This window comes from Herpailurus yagouaroundi, unplaced genomic scaffold, assembly GCF_014898765.1.
Source record: "Herpailurus yagouaroundi ecotype Mexico unplaced genomic scaffold, PumYag 77, whole genome shotgun sequence".
NCBI lineage: Eukaryota > Metazoa > Chordata > Mammalia > Carnivora > Felidae > Herpailurus > Herpailurus yagouaroundi.
The window spans coordinates 89,637,548-89,655,886 of NW_024412388.1; the positions used below are offsets into that span (position 1 = coordinate 89,637,548).

The following is an 18,339-nucleotide window of genomic DNA, read 5'->3' on the forward strand; positions in this document are numbered from 1 at the left end:
ATTTTTTTTCAACGTTTATTTTATTTTTGGGACAGAGAGAGACAGAGCATGAACGGGGGAGGGGCAGAGAGAGAGGGAGACACAGAATCGGAAACAGGCTCCAGGCTCCGAGCCATCAGCCCAGAGCCTGACGCGGGGCTCGAACTCCCGGACCGCGAGATCGTGACCTGGCTGAAGTCGGACGCTTAACCGACTGCGCCACCCAGGCGCCCTCCTTAAACTTTCTTATTTGCATAGCCAGGGCTTCAGCAGTTCTATTTCATTGGGTGTATATTATTGTTCTGCCTTCCCTGATGTGGCTGCTTGAGTCTCTTGGAAAAGCTATTCTTTTGTTACTGTTTTGACTTCTCTGACTCTGGTCTAGTTATTGAAGTATTAAGACAAAAAAATTTCACAGATGGAAAAGGGGTAAGGGACCTTAATCCCAGGGAATTCATGTTGTATAAACAAGGAGGCTGTCAGTTACTTGATTAAGCACTTGGGGAAAGTCTTGGCCCCCTGAACTCATCAAAGTCTGACCTTCTGGGAACAGTTTGAGCTAACCTGCTCATGTGGAAACTCCTGGTGAGTCCTCTAATCTCTGCCAAGATTGTCTTTGTTGTTGTTGTTGTTGTTTTAATGTTTTTATTATTTATTTTTGAGAGAGAGAGAGAGAGAGTGAGAGACAGACAGACAGACAGAGCACGAGCAGGGAAGGTGCAGAGACAGAGGGAGACACAGATTCTGAAGCAGGATCCAGGCTCTGAGCTGTCAGTACAGAACCTGACGCTGGGCCCGAACTCACGAACCACAAGATCATGACCAGAGTGGAAATCAGACACTTAACCAGCTAAGCCACCCAGGTGCCCCTTTGATTTCTTTTAATGTTTATTTATTTTTGAGAGAGAGAGAGAAAGTTGAATGCTTAACCAAATGAGTCACCCAGGTGCCCCTAGATAAAGAGTTTCAAAGCCACTAAAAAAAGATGGACAGACAGTACCCGTTATGAGGGCTGTTCCTGCATGTTACCTTCTTTGTCACATGTTCTAGGAACTGTTGTAAACATAGATTTAGAAAGAACTTTCATAGTAAAGCCAATCATCAATAAAACAGGAATCTATAAAACATTAACAGTGCTCTCTAAGTCTCTAAAATCCAAGTCCAAAGAGAATAAAATACATTTTCATAAAGTTATGGTGAGTCCAGAATATGTACATGACTAATTTTACAGCTTTATATCTAGTTTTTTTTGTAGTTACAAACACTATTATACTTCTCATTTATAATATGGAAATGTAGATTTTGGAGTGTATTATTTTTCAGGTTCTAGGGGCCTTATATACATCATCTTATATAATGTCAACTTCATAGTAAGCTTACTATGTGGCTCTGTTTTACAGATGCAAAACAGAAGCTTGAAGAAGTTACATGCTAGCCCTAAGTTTACCAATAGCTAGTGGTAGAGCTGAGCATATCCACTCAATAGAAAGAAAAGTGACAGTGGTAGATGAGAGGCCTTATCAGAACATCATTTGACTTCTGAAGGAAAGATGTGATGTAAGTTAAGAGTTACTAAAATTACATGTGCCTTTTCAACCTTACACGGATAAAAGCAACTTCGATTATTTCAAATGCCAACCTGCTTTTGGAGACACATGCTTTCTGGAACAGGATTGCTTAATGAAGTACTTGGCTACTCCATTTGTGACAAATGCGTTTGAAAATGTTGTGAAATAGCCACAGATTATGGACCTCATCACACACATGGCTATTAATGCAATGAGACATGACAGAGCATGAAATGTGCAATATCCATTCACATTGAAGGCTAAGTGCCATCAGTGCATCTATGTGTGAATTAATGCTGTATAACACACTCCTGGCTATAGAATGTCACACAGTGATAGTGATTGGGATTGTAAAATGCCTTAATCAAATATTAGTTGGAAAGAACAAGTATATGCTGTCACATCGATGACAAGGTTTAAAAGTGTTGAGCTAAATAAATTATGCTGCACTATAGTCACAGCCGGTTAATCCCATCAGTTGTGTAGTTATTTTGAATTACTTTATTTGGACTACATTTTGATTCTAAAGCCTTCTGTATGAATCATAGGACATGAAAAAATAAATTAAAGCCAGCAGTATATCTTTTTAATTCCAATTCCAGAAATATAAGCACATGTAAAAATATAAATTGGATCATATTCACTTTTATGTATTTAGGGGCAGAGCTCCATTATAATTTTCTTCATTCACTCTCATTATTTGTAATTTCTGTCTTTATTAGCTACTGCCCCACAATCTATGTATAAGCACTTCAGAAACTTATGCTTAAATTTATCTCCTTAGATCCCACAGGCCTCTTTTTTCTGCTCTTAATAGGAAACATCCTCAAATACAGTTTCCATTGACTGTCACCACTTTCCCACCTCCCATTTCATCCTCAACTGAAAACAACCATCTGTTTACCTACTATTCTTACTCCCATCTCAAACTCCAATCATTAAACTGAAACTGTTTTAACTGAAGTCAACAATCATTTCTCAATTAATTATTATAAGCACTTCTTTTCAATTCTGATTCTCGTTTGACACCTCTTGTGTTTGACAAGTTTGATTACTCCCTTCCTGAAAATCTCTTCTCCCTGGTTTTCATTACACTATTGATGCTAGGTCCCATTCAATTTCTTTGGTTATTTCTTCTCACCCTTCTTTCCTTCTTCTTCATACCCTAAGTATTCTGTTTTCCAAGATTCTGGTTTTGTGCCCCCACCTTTTTTTTTTGTTTGTTTTTTTAATCTCACTGTGTACTCACCCTGGGAAATTTTTTTCCATACCCTGGGTTTCCAGTGGTTGTTATTCAAACTTGAAATCTAGCTTACCTCCACCTATGAGATCTCCAAAGTCAATATGGCCCAAAAAATTATTGTCTTCCCATTTATCAATCACTCTATTTTTCTATAATCCCCATCTTGGTGATTGATTTCACCATTAAGACATTTATCTGGGCCTAATATCTAAGGGTTATCTTGGGTTTCCCACTTTCTCCACCTCCTTCACCACAAAGGTGTCTCTACTGACTACCTAAGTAGAAGTATTCCTTCTCAAAGTAATAGAAACACTAGTGGATTTTTGCTTACACTCATCAATTCATGATTTTTACTAGCCTGGATGTCATGACTTGGGTCTTTATACACAAGGAAATATTTTTGCAGTAGGTCATTTTTCTTTCAATGTTTTAATATATTTTAAATTTTTGGTTAGAGTCAGTACAGTAAATAAATCTATTACTCTAAATTTCTAAAGTAGGCCTTTCATATAGTATCACTAAGTTCTTTATTTTAATTCATTTCTTGATTGATTATATTTTTTCAAGTATATACTTTCAAGACTGACTCAGTATTTATCAATATCTGATATTCTACCCAGTTTGAGAGTGTTATTTTGTGTGTGTGTGTGTGTGTGTGTGTGTGTATTTGGTTTTACACAATTTTATTACATGTGTAGGTTAGTATATCCACCAACGCAATCATAATACAGAACAGTTCCATCATGAAAAGGATCTATACTTATTTACACACACATACCTCTTACCCTTTTCTATCTTCCTGTTCCTAAGCCCTAGCAACCACTGATCCATTTTTCATTTCTGTAAATTTTATCATTTCAAGTATATTCTATAAATTGAATCATACACTATGTAAACTTTTGTGGGTTTTTTTGCTCAGAATAATTCCTTGATATTCATCCAAATTGTCTTATTTATCAATAATTTATTACTTTTTATTGTTGAATCATATTTCATGATATAAATATATGATATGTATTTTTATAATCAGAAGCTTTAAGATACATCAGATTTTATGAGTTAATTATTATTATTATGGCTTGTTATACTATGGAAGAAAATCACCAAGACATGAAATAGAAATGTCTATCATATAAAATTAATTTTTAAATTAAAAGTAGTGTGTTTATAAGGAAATATGGGGCTGTTACAGTTAAAATACTAGTTTTCAAAACAATTTAACAATTCTTCCCCCAAATCAGTATGAGCCCAATATAAACACAAAGATAAATCTCATTTCTTAATTTTTTCGTAATAGTGAAATTCAGGTAAGAAACTGTGTTATTTTTCTAATTCTAAATAACAAGTTGTCCAAACTTGGCATTTTGAAAAAACATTCATTTATTATCACACAGTTCTGTTGGGCAGAAGTTCAAGTAGCTCACTTGGGTTCTCTGTTGCAAGTGTTAGAAGAATGAAATCAACATATCTGCTAGGCTGGGCTTTTATCTGGAGGCCCAGGTGAAGAATCCACTTCTCAGCTCACTCAGGTTGTTGGCAGGATTCATTTCCTTGTCGTTGTAGAACTGAGATCCCATTTCCTTGATAGCTGTCACATGTTCCCCTCTCTCTCTTTCCCAAAGCACCTCCATCTCATCTCTCAGGGCCCTTTCCATCTTCGAAGTAGCAGTTGCTTGTTGAGTCCTTCTCACTCTTTGAGTCTCTCTGACTTCCTCTTCTGCTATCAGATTGACAAAATTTTTCTTTTAAAGGGACCCCAATTCCAGTTCTGTTTAGTGGCACTAACTGACAATGGGGCTAGCAGATACCTTATACTGGGTGAGACTGTTAACCAATTTTGCTGTGGTAGGCCTGAGCCCCTGAGACATCTGTTGGGCTGTAAGGAGTGACTCTCACTTGTGAACTTATAAAATAGATCTGAGCTTCAGGACAATCAGCTGCATCTGATATGAAAGACAAGGCAATCTTTAAAAATCCTCAGACATTTTCTGGAAAAAAAAAGGAAGTTGGACAAGAAGATACTCTTGGAGTTCTGTAACAGGGCTACATGGGAAGGACAGTTGTGAGAGGCAACTGAATTAGCCATTGCCCATGCCCTTCAGAATGCATCCCAGATATGTGTCAAGCACAAAATGGATAAGTGTACTGGGAAAGGAGGACAACTCCCAGAAATGCAACAGTTAAACAGTAAGACTCCTGAGCAGCTATAGCAAAAGGCATATGCTTAATTATTTTACTTAAGAAGTGGGATATTGACTCTGTTTTTCATAATGTAGAAAAGTTTCAATCTCTTTCTAGTCTGAGATTCTCCACTAATCAAAAAGGAAGCAGGGTAGGATTCCTGTTGTCCCCACTGTGGGAGAAAAGTCAGAAGCAGCTGGGTGAGGAACATAGACGTATGATGAATCTGCAGGGTGAAGCACAGAGGTAGAAAAGTCATGTCTGGATAAAAAGCAATGGGCAATACATCTTACATCTTAGAATACATGCAGAGTGAATGAATCTTTCTGAAAATACAAGTAATAAATAGCCTGACTCTATTTGGGGCAAGCATTTAGATGGAGCTAAGAATTTTTCATTAAATATAAGGATCGTAATGCATAGAAATGTTTACTTCACTTCCCCAGGAGAGAAAAATGTTAGGCTGAAAAAAAGAAATCCAGAGTATCTAGACAATATAAATGAGAAATTAAGATTTAGTAAACAGAGAAATTCTTTAAGTTCACCTTGCTAAAAGTTTTAAGCAATTCCTAAGAGGAGGACATTGAAGATAGAAGAACACAAGAATTCTAGTTTTTAACCTACGGTTTTCAAAAACTGATGTTTTAAAATTATCCATATAATGACTATAGCTTGTGTTAGTCATTCTCAACTACACTAAAGCATCTATGTATGTCTTTGCATAAAACAAAGGTAATAAAGAGTCCAAGCCATTCTGGAACAACATCTGTGCCACTTATCTCCACCATGATCCAGTGTGGAAGGAAGCATTTGAGACCACTGAAATTTGTTTCTACCCTTTTTTGACAATTTCAGAAGAGACAATCAGGATACCTTATAATTTACTTCATATCCTTGTTTGCTTCAGTCACCAAGAAAGGAAGACCATTTGTGTCCACACACAGGCTCCAGAAAAAACACAGAAATCATACCTATGGTTTTCAATATGAAGGATTGTTAACTAACTATGAAGTTGTTAATGAGATAACTGAAAAGGTTAGAAGAGAGAAGAAAGGTAGCAGTTATAAAAACAGTTATTAACCTTAGAGCTGAGGGAACAAAGAGAAGGGGATGGAATTGCTCTTGGTAATTTATTATTATTTTTTTAATGTTTATTTATTTTTGAGACAGAGAGAGAGAGAGAGAGAGAGAGAGCGAGCATGAGCAGGGGAGGGGCAGAGAGAGAGGGAAATACAGAATCCAAAGCAGGCTCCAGGCTCTGAGCTGTCAGTGCAGAGCCTGACGCGGGGCTCGAACTCATGAGCTGTGAGATCATGACCTGAGTCGAAGTCAGATGCTTAACCACATGAGCCACTCATGCAACCCTCTCTTGGTAATTTAAATCAATTTCCTCATCTCTAAAATGAGACTACTGGACTAAATTGTGTCTAATGTCCTATGGCTAATATTCTCCACAGTCTGTGCTTTAAAATTCTGTGATTCTATAAATCATGCTCAGTTAACCCTTAGGTTAATTGACAAAATAACCCTTAGGTTAATTGACAAAATAGCTAGGATTCTGTTGATATTTCAGTTAAAAGAATAACACTGGCATATTAGGATAATGCTGTCTGATGTTTAAAATAAAGCCCAAATTATAATGGCCCAAATATCATTGAATCTTATTTCTTGTTCACTTAAAAGCCATGAAAAGATGACCCTGATTATTGGGAGATTCTCCTCTACTCAGTGACTTAAGGACTCAAGGACCATTCCATGGATGGGTCCCCTATTCCACCAATCATTATGCTCATCTACATCAAAATGGAAGGAGAAAAAATGCATAGGGTTTACACATGGGAAGTTTTTATGGTCATGCTTTGAAGTGGTGCCCATTTTCTATTCACATTCTATTGATGAGAACTCAGCCACTGTCAAGCCCAGCTGAAAGTATGATAGGAAATTTAAACTTGCTATGTCCCCAGTAGGAAAAGAAACATGTTTGTTAACCAGCTAGCAATCTCTGCTACAGCTAGCTTTATGAAAAAAATCCAAAGAAACAACATTTTGAGGTCTAAAATTTCCAAGTTAAGCTGTGTAATTAACCCACTTTTTCCCCAAAACATATCCAAATTACTTTATTTTTAATAAATTGATTATTATCCTTCTTAATAATTTTCCTTAGAAGTCAATATTTAAGGGGCTCCTGGATGGCTCAGTTGGTTAAGTGTCTGACTTCAGCTCAGGTCATAATCTCACAGTTGGTGAGTTGAGCCCTGCATTGGGCTCCATGTTAACAGCTCAGAGCCTGGATCCTGCTTCCAATTCTGTGTCTCCCTCTCTCTGCCTCTCCCCTGATCATACTCTCTCTCAAAAATAAATAAACATTAAAAAATAAAAAAAGTCAATATTTAAAAAAATAAAATACTACATAGTACTAATTAATTTTGTCTTTTATTCAAAAGCAAAATGACTTTTTTAGTACTGAGTTACCACAATATGCTGAAATATTCTATTTATATAATCATCTCTCCCACTGCAATTTAAACCATTCTGTGCAGGAAATATCTTTTTCATCTTATGTATCCTTAGCATCAAAAGGGCACAATTAAACTGTTTAAACTGTTAAAATATAAATTATCTCAAATGAAAATGAAGTAAATGTTTTAAATCTTCTCATGTATACATTTTATTGAATAGGTTTAAGATTGTTAAAAGAGGTTTTTTTGTTGTCTTTTGTTTTTTTGTGTTTGTTTTTGTTGTTGTTTTTGGGAGCAGCATGAACTTAGTTTGTCTTAGAAGCTACCAGGGAAGAAAAACAGGACTCTGAATACACTTGTAGAAAATGTGTTCTTTCCCTAACCAAAGCCTGAGCCCAGTGCCAGAATTAATATAAAACACCTGCCCTCAGTCTCATACCCCAATGTAATGGTTAGTTTTATATGTCAGCTTGACTGAGCTAAAGGATACCAAGATAGCTACCCTCACAGATCTGTGAGGATCTGTGTGGGTTTTTCTGGAAGAGATTGGCATTTGAATTGGTGAACTAAGTAAAGTAGATGGCCCTCCCCAGTATGGGTGTGTGTCACCCAACTCTCTGAGGGTCTGAATAGAATAAAAAGGTAAGGAGAGGGCAAATTCTCTCTGTGTTTGAGCAGAGACATCCATACCCTCCTTCCCTGGGACTCTGGGGCTCCATGTTCTCAGGTTTTGGGACACAGATTGGAATTTATGCCATAGGCTCTCCTAGTTCTCAGGCCTTCAGACAGACTCAGACTGAATTACAGCTCTTGGTTCTCAAGTTCATAGACTGCAGGTTATGAGACTTCTTGGTCTCCATGATTGCATAACCCAAGTCTCACAATAAGTTTATATATATATACAGCTTATAAATTCTGTTTCTTTGGGGAGCCCTCACTAATATATCTATCCTTGGTATGAAGAAGTGTTAGCTCCCAAGAGTTACAAATGGCTTCACTAAAACTTATTTCATTAACAGTAATGAAGAATCAACATACTTAGTAGGTTTGTTGCTTCCCAAATAGGGCTCCAAAAGTAAACCCACTACCTGTTTCTAAGACCTCACCTTTACCCCCATTGTGTAGGGTCAAAAGAAGATCTGGAGTTATACTTTTTATGACAGTGAATTAATGAGATGCTAGACATTATCAGCCAGCAGGCTCTGACCCTTGAAAAGATGTGTAGACCATGGATTTGTCCTAAGGATGACAGTGAGGAGCAGCCGTGGCAGGCTGAGGTGGTGGAGGCAGAGTGCAGAGGCTTGAAGGATGGTTTTAGTTGAAGAGCATTATGGACTTGAGCAAAAAACCATTTTCTGCCTCAATTTCTTCATCTGTAAAATGAGAAGTTTGGACTAAATGAATTCTAAGGTACTTAGAGAGTTCTAAACTCTCTAATAAGCATACTAGTTAAGAGCTTTTGCTCTGGAGAAAGTTCTGGAGCTGAATATGGACTCTGGCTCTGTAAGCATGGGTGAGTGATTTAATGGCTCTAAATCTTAATGTCCTCATTAACAAAATGGAGATACTAATAGCACTTTCCTGATAGGTTAGCATAGTGCCTCACCTATAAAAATAGCCAAATGAAAGGTAGTTATTAAAATTTCTATTCCTGGATATCAGGCTCTCCAAAAGGAATACTCTTTCAAATACCTCATTTGTGTAAAATCTGAAAATCAATAGGATCGTTATGAGAGTTAAGAGATAATGCATATGAAATGATTCTGTATAAAATAAAGAATAGACACTGTTATTAATTGCAGTGTATTTATCCTCCAAGAAATTGACCTTACTTAGTAACTATGAATTTAATCATCACTTTCTTCTCACCCTGTATATATGCTATATGTGACAGGGAGGGTTTCATAAAGATCCAATCTAACAGTTTGATTCAAAACAGTTAAATAATTTTTTTTCTTTACTGGAATTAGAGGCAAGGACCAATTGGGGGATACAAATGATTTACAGTCTTTCATTCATATGGATGAATGTTTACATGCTAAAATATATAGTTTTGAAATAATGAGAATCAGTGAAAAATAGGAAAAATTGAGTGGGCCTTTTAGGATAAGTAACACTTCCATAATTCTAAATTTTAGCAATGCTATAATGGAATGGGGTGAGGAAAGGGAGCGGTGGTGGCATTTGGGTGTTGGGGGAACCCATGACCACAAGAAAGAGAAGAAAAGTGCAAGATACATTGAAGGAAACTTCTAAAAGTAATTGTCAGGCTGGAAATTGAAGTATTAAATTAAATGAAATCAAGTTCCCAAACTCATGATTATGAAAAATAAGTGGAGTTTTAGGGAAAGGCTTTGTGGAAAAGGTAAAAATGAGACTGGTAGACCAGTGCTGCACAGATAAATGGGCAGGGGAAAATAAGTTTATGTCCATGTGACTTCCTAGAATTAAATATGTGCTTCAGCAAAGCTTTATCTCTGAAATACTAAACTTACAACTTTTAGTTTTCCTATTGTCACATCGCAATAAATATTCACCAAACAGGAAATTAAAAAGAAATATTCTGTGTGAATTGAAATGTACTTTCAAATCTCTGTTTTTGATACCCAAATATACCTAATTTTGTTGAAGGTACCAGGTACTCTGAAGTTAGATTTCACAGGAAGTTGAGATTCTCCTTTCTTTCTTGAACTCAGTGAAATTCTTCAGCAGTGTAAATCCCTTTGAAGTCAGGTCGATATGCCAATGTTGAATCAAATTTTGTGAACTTCAAAGCTCACTCTGTTGTGGAGGATATCCTGGTGAGGCTAGATATTGCAAAAAGAAATGAGACTATGACTTGAACATTTTAACTAACTTGGTTTCTAAAGTACTATTTCAGGTTTCTTATTCTGTGAATATTCATATTTTTCATATACTTAAATATTTAATACTACAGTATTATTACCATATTCTAAAACTTTACTTTATGCTTATTTGATCCAGAGAAGTCTGATGAACTTACTTTAGATTGGAATTTTATTTTACTTTTATCTTACATGAAGGAGTTTGGGGAAGAGCAAAGAATTTAGTAGTTTAGAAGCTTCATGAAGACTTCAGCTATGTGTCCTTAAGTAAAGTGCATTCAAAAATTAATTTTAAAAATCTATATCACAAAATTTTTATAAGAATATATAATAATGTGTGTATAAATGCTTACCATTCAATTATAGTAAATTTAAAACATTTTAGTAAAGTTAGTTTCCTTTTTTTCCCCATGAAAGACTAAAAATTTTCAGGACCACAAATGTTCAGATTAAAGTGTTTAATTAATCACTCCAAGTGGTTAATATATGGTCAATATCTCCCATTGTTATAATGAGATACTGCTATATTAAAATACTATTATAGAGTCTTCTTCAAACAAGTCAAAAGCAATTACAAAAAAGTGACATTAAGCCTTCCAATACCACTTGAGAGCAAACACTTCCTATTTAATTAAATGACCAGATCCATTCTTTATCAAATACGTATTAAGAGTAAATTCTGTTTTAGGCACTATTTTCAAAAAAAAAAAAAAAAAAAAAAAAAAAAAAAAAAAAAAGTCTTTCCTTTGCGGGTTAGCTATGGTGGATGTGAAGATCCTGAATCCTGAGGCTGAGGTGGCCCAAGCTCAGGCAGTACTGACAGTCAACATCAGTGTGGTCTGAGGGTCAGGATTTGCTGAGGACCAACTTGGAGCCTAAATGAGCCGTGAAGATGCTTATTTCTGGTACCAGAGACATTAAATTTACTAAATATGGTAATGTGATGCTTCATGAAATACAAATTCAACACCCAACAGCTGCCTTACAAGGCAAAGTAGCAACAGCCCAGGATGACATAACTGGTGATGACACCACTTCCAATGACCTAATCATTGACAAGTTGCTGAAACAGGCCCTCTGCATTTCTGAAGGTCTTTATCCCAGAATAACAGAAGGATTTGAAGCTGCAAAGGAAAGGCACTTCAGTTTTTAGAACAAGCCAAAGTAAACAAAGAAATGGACAGGGAAACATTTATAGATGTGGCTAGAACATCTCCTCGTACTAAAGTGCATGCTGACCTTGCTAATGTCTTAACAGAGGCTGTAGTGGACTCCATTTTCACCATTAAAAAACAAGATGAACCAATTGATCTCTCTGTTGTTGAGATCATGGAGATGAAACATAATTTTGAAACTGATACAAGCTTAATCAGAGGTCTTGTTTGAACCTTGGGGCATGGCATCCTGATGTGAAAAAAAAAAAAGATGCATATGTCCTTACATGCAATGTGTCATTAGAATATGAAAAAATGGAAGTAAATTCTGGCTTTATTTTACAAGAGTGCACAAGAGAGAAAGAAACTTGTAAATACTGAAAGAAAACTCATTGAAGATAGAGTTAAAAAATAATAGAACTGAAAAAGAAAGTCTGCGGTGATTCAGATAAAAGATTTGTTGTTAACCAAAAGGGAATTGACCTCATTTCCTTAGATGCTCTAACAAAAGAAGGCATAGTAGCTCTCTGTAGAGCTAAAAGAAGAAATATGGAAAGGCTGACCCTTGCTTGCAGTGGAATTCTTTTGATGACCTAAATACTGATTGTTTGGGACATGCAGGACTTGTCTATGAGTATGCATTGGGAGAAGAGAAATTCACCTTTATTGATCAATGTAACCATCCTCACTCTGTCATTTTAGTGGTCAATAGACCAAATAAGCAAAATTCACTCAAATCAAAGATGCAATAAGAGATGGCTTGACAGCTGTTAAAAATGCTACTGATTATGGCTGTGTAGTTCCAGGTGCTGGTACAGTGGACATGGCATTGGTAGAAAATATAAGCCTAGTGTATAAGTCAGTACCCAGTTTCTTCACTCCAGCACTTTGATTGCCAGCAACATTCTCCTGGTTGATATCATGTGAGGTGGAATGTCTTCTCTAAAAGATGAATTGAAGATTCCCTTGTGTCTTTTGAATCATGAAGACTCTACAGAGTGATCCTAAGAATAAAGCTATGCAATTTTTGTCCAAGCTTCATATGATTTTCAAGGGAATTTTCTTTTCTCATATGAAAAAAAGAGAGAACACTGATGCTCAAATTCGGAAGTTTTGAAAATACAATTACAGAATTTTTTTAAATTGCACTGCAGTGTCCACACATTAAGCAGTCCATTTTTACCCAATGAACAGGATAATTTGCTTTAGCTTCAGTGATATAAAAGTACCATATTAGATAAGTATATGTTATTTACCTTGTTATTAAATGTTCCTTGAAAAACATAAATAAATAGAGAGAGAGATAAATAATAAATAAGCAAGCAAACAAATACCTCTGTCCTTGTGGAGCTTATATTTTATAACATTTATGTGTGTAAATATATATTACATATATAAGTTATATATTTTAATATGTAAAATTATGTATAAGGATAAATATAAAATCATTTTATTTATTATAATTTATTTTAAGTAAATTATATAACAGTAGGAATTCTTTTTTTTTTTTTTAATTTTTTTCAACGTTTATTTATTTTTGGGACAGAGAGAGACAGAGCATGAACGGGGGAGGGGCAGAGAGAGAGGGAGACACAGAATCGGAAACAGGCTCCAGGCTCTGAGCCGTCAGCCCAGAGCCCGACACGGGGCTCGAACTCACGGACCGCAAGATCGTGACCTGGCTGAAGTCGGACGCTTAACCGACTGCGCCACCCAGGCGCCCCTATAACAGTAGGAATTCTTATAGAAGAAAAAAAACAACAACACAGAGCAGGATTAGGTGTTTCAGCACGGAAGGAGTCCCTTGAATGGAGGTTGAATTCTACACAAAGCTGGAAGAGCAAGCATTATGAATTACTGGGGAGAGTAAAGCAGAGGCAGTGACAGTGGGAAGGATCTAAGGCAGGAAGGGGTCATTTCAAGTGTTTGACGAGCATGGTTTTTTGGAAGCAAGGAGGAGACTAACAGGAAATGAGAAGGTGGGGATAATTATGTAGGGCCAATAAAGCTATTTCAGAATTTTCAATTACATCGTGAGTAAATTAGCAAGAGACACAGGTAGGATTTGTGGGGAAGATGGAATTATTTTGGTTCATAGTTTGAAAGAACAGCTCTGACTGTAATGTTGAGAATAAACATCAGAAGGACAGGGGTGGAGCAGGACGGCAGTGAGAGGCTACTGCAGTCATCAGAGGGAAGGGTAAAAGGGGCTCCTCTGGGAGTGCCCTCAGTGTAGGAGGGGGAAAGTGGTCAGGTGCTGATCATACTCTTAAAGTGGAATCAACAGGGTTTACTGTGGGGTTATGCATGGCGCGTAAGATGAAGTGAGGAGGCACAGATGACCTGTAAATTTTTCTTCCATGATGAAAAGGACTAAGTATATTTAAAAGACAGACATCTGGGGCGCATTTGGATAGCTCAGTCAGTTGAACGGATGACTTTTTTTTAATGTTTATTTATTTTAGGGGGAGGAGAGGCAGACACAGAGAAAGGGGGACAGAAGATCAAAAGAGGGTTCTGAGCTCACAGCAGTGAGCCCCATGCAGGGCTTGAACTCATGAACTGTGAGATCATGACCTGAGCCAATATCTGGCACTTAACTGACTGAGCCACCCAGGTGCCCCTAGCAGCTGACTCCCCCAAGTGTCTGACTCTTGATATGGGCTCAAGTCTTGATATCTTGGTGGGATCAAGCCCCCACCCCCACACAGTACACTTGGGATTTTCTCTCTCCCTCTCTCTGCCCCTCCCCTACTCCCACACACACTTTGTGTCTCTCAAAAACAAACAAAAAAACAAACAAACAAAAAATACAGACATATTGGTGGTAATTTAGGTAGGCAACCATCATGATTCTTATAATTTGGTCTGGCCCAGGTCACAGCGTTGCATTTCTGGGATCATAGAGTATGAGTCAACCTGCAACAAGAAGCTTAGGGGGACCAATATTTTCATACATATCTTGGCACAAAGTATAATTTCTGATACCGCAAATTGAATGAAACCCTGCCAAGCAAATTCAAAGAAAATATTATCCCCCAAGTTTTTAGTCTTAATAGCTGGTTTTTAATAAAATGGATAGGTTTTAGAGAAAGAATTAAATGTATTGGAAAAAATGAATTGCCAGAACCAGTGGAGTTTTAATTATTTAGATAATTAAAGTTGTCTTTTGAAAGGTATTGTATGGAATGAGTAAAATAAAATATCAAAAACAATTACTTTTAGAGGCAGTTAACACTAAAACCAGAATCTTACAAATTACCCAGAGCAATTTAGTTTATAGTGGGTGAAAGAGTGGTTAAAGTGTTTTTGCAACTAAATAGATTTTGGTTAAAACACAAATATCCAATATACTTAGCTATTTTTAGCTTCCTTCTCTTCTCAACAAATGAGATGATAATAATCACCTTATAGAATTGGTATATGATGATATATGCAAATACTTGCAATAAAATTGCCTGTAATTATGTATAAAATATATACACATTACTTAGCACAGTATTTAAATGTCTAGAATGTAGGCACCCACATAGCCAGCATTCTTTTTCCTTAAAAAATTAAATTCTCGGGGCGCCTGGGTGGCGCAGTCGGTTAAGCGTCCGACTTCAGCCAGGTCACGATCTCGCGGTCCGTGAGTTCGAGCCCCGCGTCGGGCTCTGGGCTGATGGCTCAGAGCCTGGAGCCTGTTTCCGATTCTGTGTCTCCCTCTCTCTCTGCCCCTCCCCCGTTCATGCTCTGTCTCTCTCTGTCCCAAAAAATAAATAAACGTTGAAAAAAAAATTTAAAAAATTAAATTCTCATTTTCTTTTGGAAGAGAACCTCCTTGCCATTGAATAGGATCTATTGAGACTATAGTCTGGAATGGTGTCAATTAGGGCTGCTAAACTGTTATAAAAAAAAAAAAAACATAAACACAAAAATATGGATAGTTCCAATATAGTAGAATTGTATTTGTCATTTACATATGAGTTAAGGATAGGTGTTACAGGATGTGGGGAGCTCTCCTCTGGATAGGGATTTGGAGATTTATGATAGATCTCATTTGATGACTTTACCAACCCCTAAAGCTTGTTGGACCTCTGTATTCAGTCAGCAGAAGGGTAGAACATGGAGGAATTTTGTCTACTTCTTAAAAGACTACAGCTTTTGGGGTGGCTCAGTCAGTTAATCATCCAACTCTTTGATTTCAGTTCAGGGCATGATTTTGAGGCTTGTGGGTTCGAGCCCCCTGTGGGACTCCGTGCTGACAGTGTAGAACCTACTTGGGATTCTGTCTCTCTCCCTCTCTCTTTGCCTCACACCCACTCTCTCTCTCAAAATAAATACATAAACTTAAAAAAAAAAAAAGAGAGATTAGAGCTTTTTGTGTATAGTCCATTGACAAAAATTAGTCCTATGGCCATACCTAACAGAAAAGGGAAGCTGAAAAATAGACTCCTCAGCTTAAGCTATTTCTCAGCTCTAATTTTATATACTGTAAAAATGAAAAAGGAATTTTGGTGGATGACTAGCCATGTTATCCAGTCATTGAACTATACCCTAGGTCAAATGTAGCACCTGAACGAGTATTAACCAAATATACATTATCTTCTTTTTAACTATATGTTTTTAGAGTTGTTTTCTTAGTGGTTGATCTATGAATTATAGAATATATCTAAATTTATCAAAATCTACCTCATATTTATACATACAATTTCAGTGAGATATAGACAATTTGTTTCACTATAGTTCCCTTCACTTCCTTTGTGCTATTATTGTCAAATATGTTACATCTATATATGTTACTATTCCAACAATATAGTGTTATAATCATGGCTTTATATAATTTTAAGTCTCCTGAAGGAACTAAGATAAAAAAACCATGATTCAGAGGAGTATATTCACAGGTCAAAAGTCATCATGGAGATACAGCAAACATTAAGAAAGAGAGACTACAGAAGTTGTCATTTTAGTTGCCCAAAAGTGAGGGTCTTAAGAACAGGGGATACATTGTGACCAGATTAAGCTTAGGTTAAACTGTGTATACCCTGAGATGGCATTCCTCCATCAAGTTAATATTAAAATAAGAAAAAAGCCCATGTAAAACTTTAAATTAGACATTCCTGCACATTCCTCCTTTAAATGAGATAGTTTGCCAGTAATATTGCAAAATAAGCTAAGTATATTTTAATATGCCTGTGCTCTCTGGAGAAATGCTGGTGAAGTGTATATGAAGGGTCAAAGACCAGGCAACGATTGAATAGAAAATAACTATAAAATAAAACTCGAGAACTAAAGTGGGAGTGAAAATAACAGTTATGACTATAACTTTCCCAAGTGAGATTCACTGTAATTCAAAATGATGAATTAACACTTCAGTAAAAAGTGCTTTCAACAAATGGCCACTATAAAATGGGGATGTTGGGGAACATCGAGTATTTGAATACAATTTTGGAAATATAATATTTATTCTCAGAATATTTTTACTAAAAGAGTTTACCTCTCTCTTATCCATCCATTTGTCAATTTAACAAATATTTATTAATTTGTACTCTATTAAGTTATGGCGATACAAAGAAGACAGCCCACTCTTTACACTCAACTCATGTGTAAACACTTGCCCAGTAAAAAGACATTTAGAAACAAATATAATTCCACAAGAACACACTGTATATTATACATTACTATTTTTGGTGGATTTGAATCAAAAGTTAGCCTTAATGCATGAGTATTTTCTATCAAAATTTTGAATCCTTATAACACTCAAAATTTCGGGATACTATTTTATTCGTTGACATTCATTCACCCAATCATATTTGTATAACACAATCTTTTTTTTCTTTCCTTTTTTATTCTTTAAAAAAAGAAAAAAGTATGAAAATATGCCAAAATTTTAATGCCAAAGCAAAGAAATTTAAGTGATGGAAGTTGTATCAACTGTTTATAAGTAAACATTTTATATAATTATTCCTTTTTTTAAGTCTTTTACTCCATGTGGCTCATTTCCTTGAAATGAAAAACATATATTTTTTGCATGTATTTGTCTCTACAGACATGCATCTTCATAAACAAGTTTTATTCAATAAAATATTTTGTACCTCTAAAACTTTCCTTATTTTACTAGATTGGAAATCTGTGAAAGCACAACGCTTTTTAATTCCACGGATTGTCAATTAATTGCCTGCTGAGATTCTGCCCTTGTAGCCAGCTGAACCACCACTGCTCTGAAAATTGAATGGAGCTATTTGCTCTGGTTGTAAGTTATACCCCTATGCCAGATAAACCACAAATGATTAATTCTTAAGTTATACAAGAAAGGTTTTGCATTTCTTTTGTGGAATTGATTTTCACTGTTGGCTACTGAGAATATTATTACAAAGCGCCATTTATAATGTTTTTTAATATAATGCGGTGAATTTACCTTCCTATTCTCAGGGACCTGAAATTTGAAGTTTATTGAGCAGCTCTTGTCATTGTTTTTTAACAAAAGATTATATTATTTGAGAAAAAAAATGGTAGTCATTGCTTTCAGATTACTGTGTGACTAGGAAAAAACACATTTTGGAAAGTGATAGGATGTATTTATTAAGAACAGCAGCCTCTCTTTAAATCCACTATTTTTACCTTACATGTTAGTTAAAGCAAGGTGCATACTTCAACAGATTGACTCATTGCAGAAGCAGACAGCTATTGTCAGATACACGCAGTATTTGAACCGTAGGCCCTTTCTTGCCAGCAGACCTATAACTCCTTAGGCATTAAGTGTGACGGCAACACCTGCTTCTTTCTTCATAATTGTCCTTTCCTTAATAATGTATTCATTTGCAATATTGCACCATATAACACTTTGTGCCCAGTAAAACATGGAGTTGACGAAAAAAAATGTAATGATGATGGAGTTTTGTGCTACTATAAACCGTTTAATAGAGT

The 18,339-nt window shown here is 36.0% G+C and overlaps 1 pseudogene; it reads left to right on the plus strand.

Annotated features, from left to right (window-relative positions):
• The first annotated feature begins 10,701 nt into the window (after positions 1-10,701).
• LOC121017885 (T-complex protein 1 subunit zeta-like) lies at positions 10,702-12,322 on the plus strand (annotated as a pseudogene).
• The last annotated feature ends 6,017 nt before the right edge of the window (positions 12,323-18,339 follow it).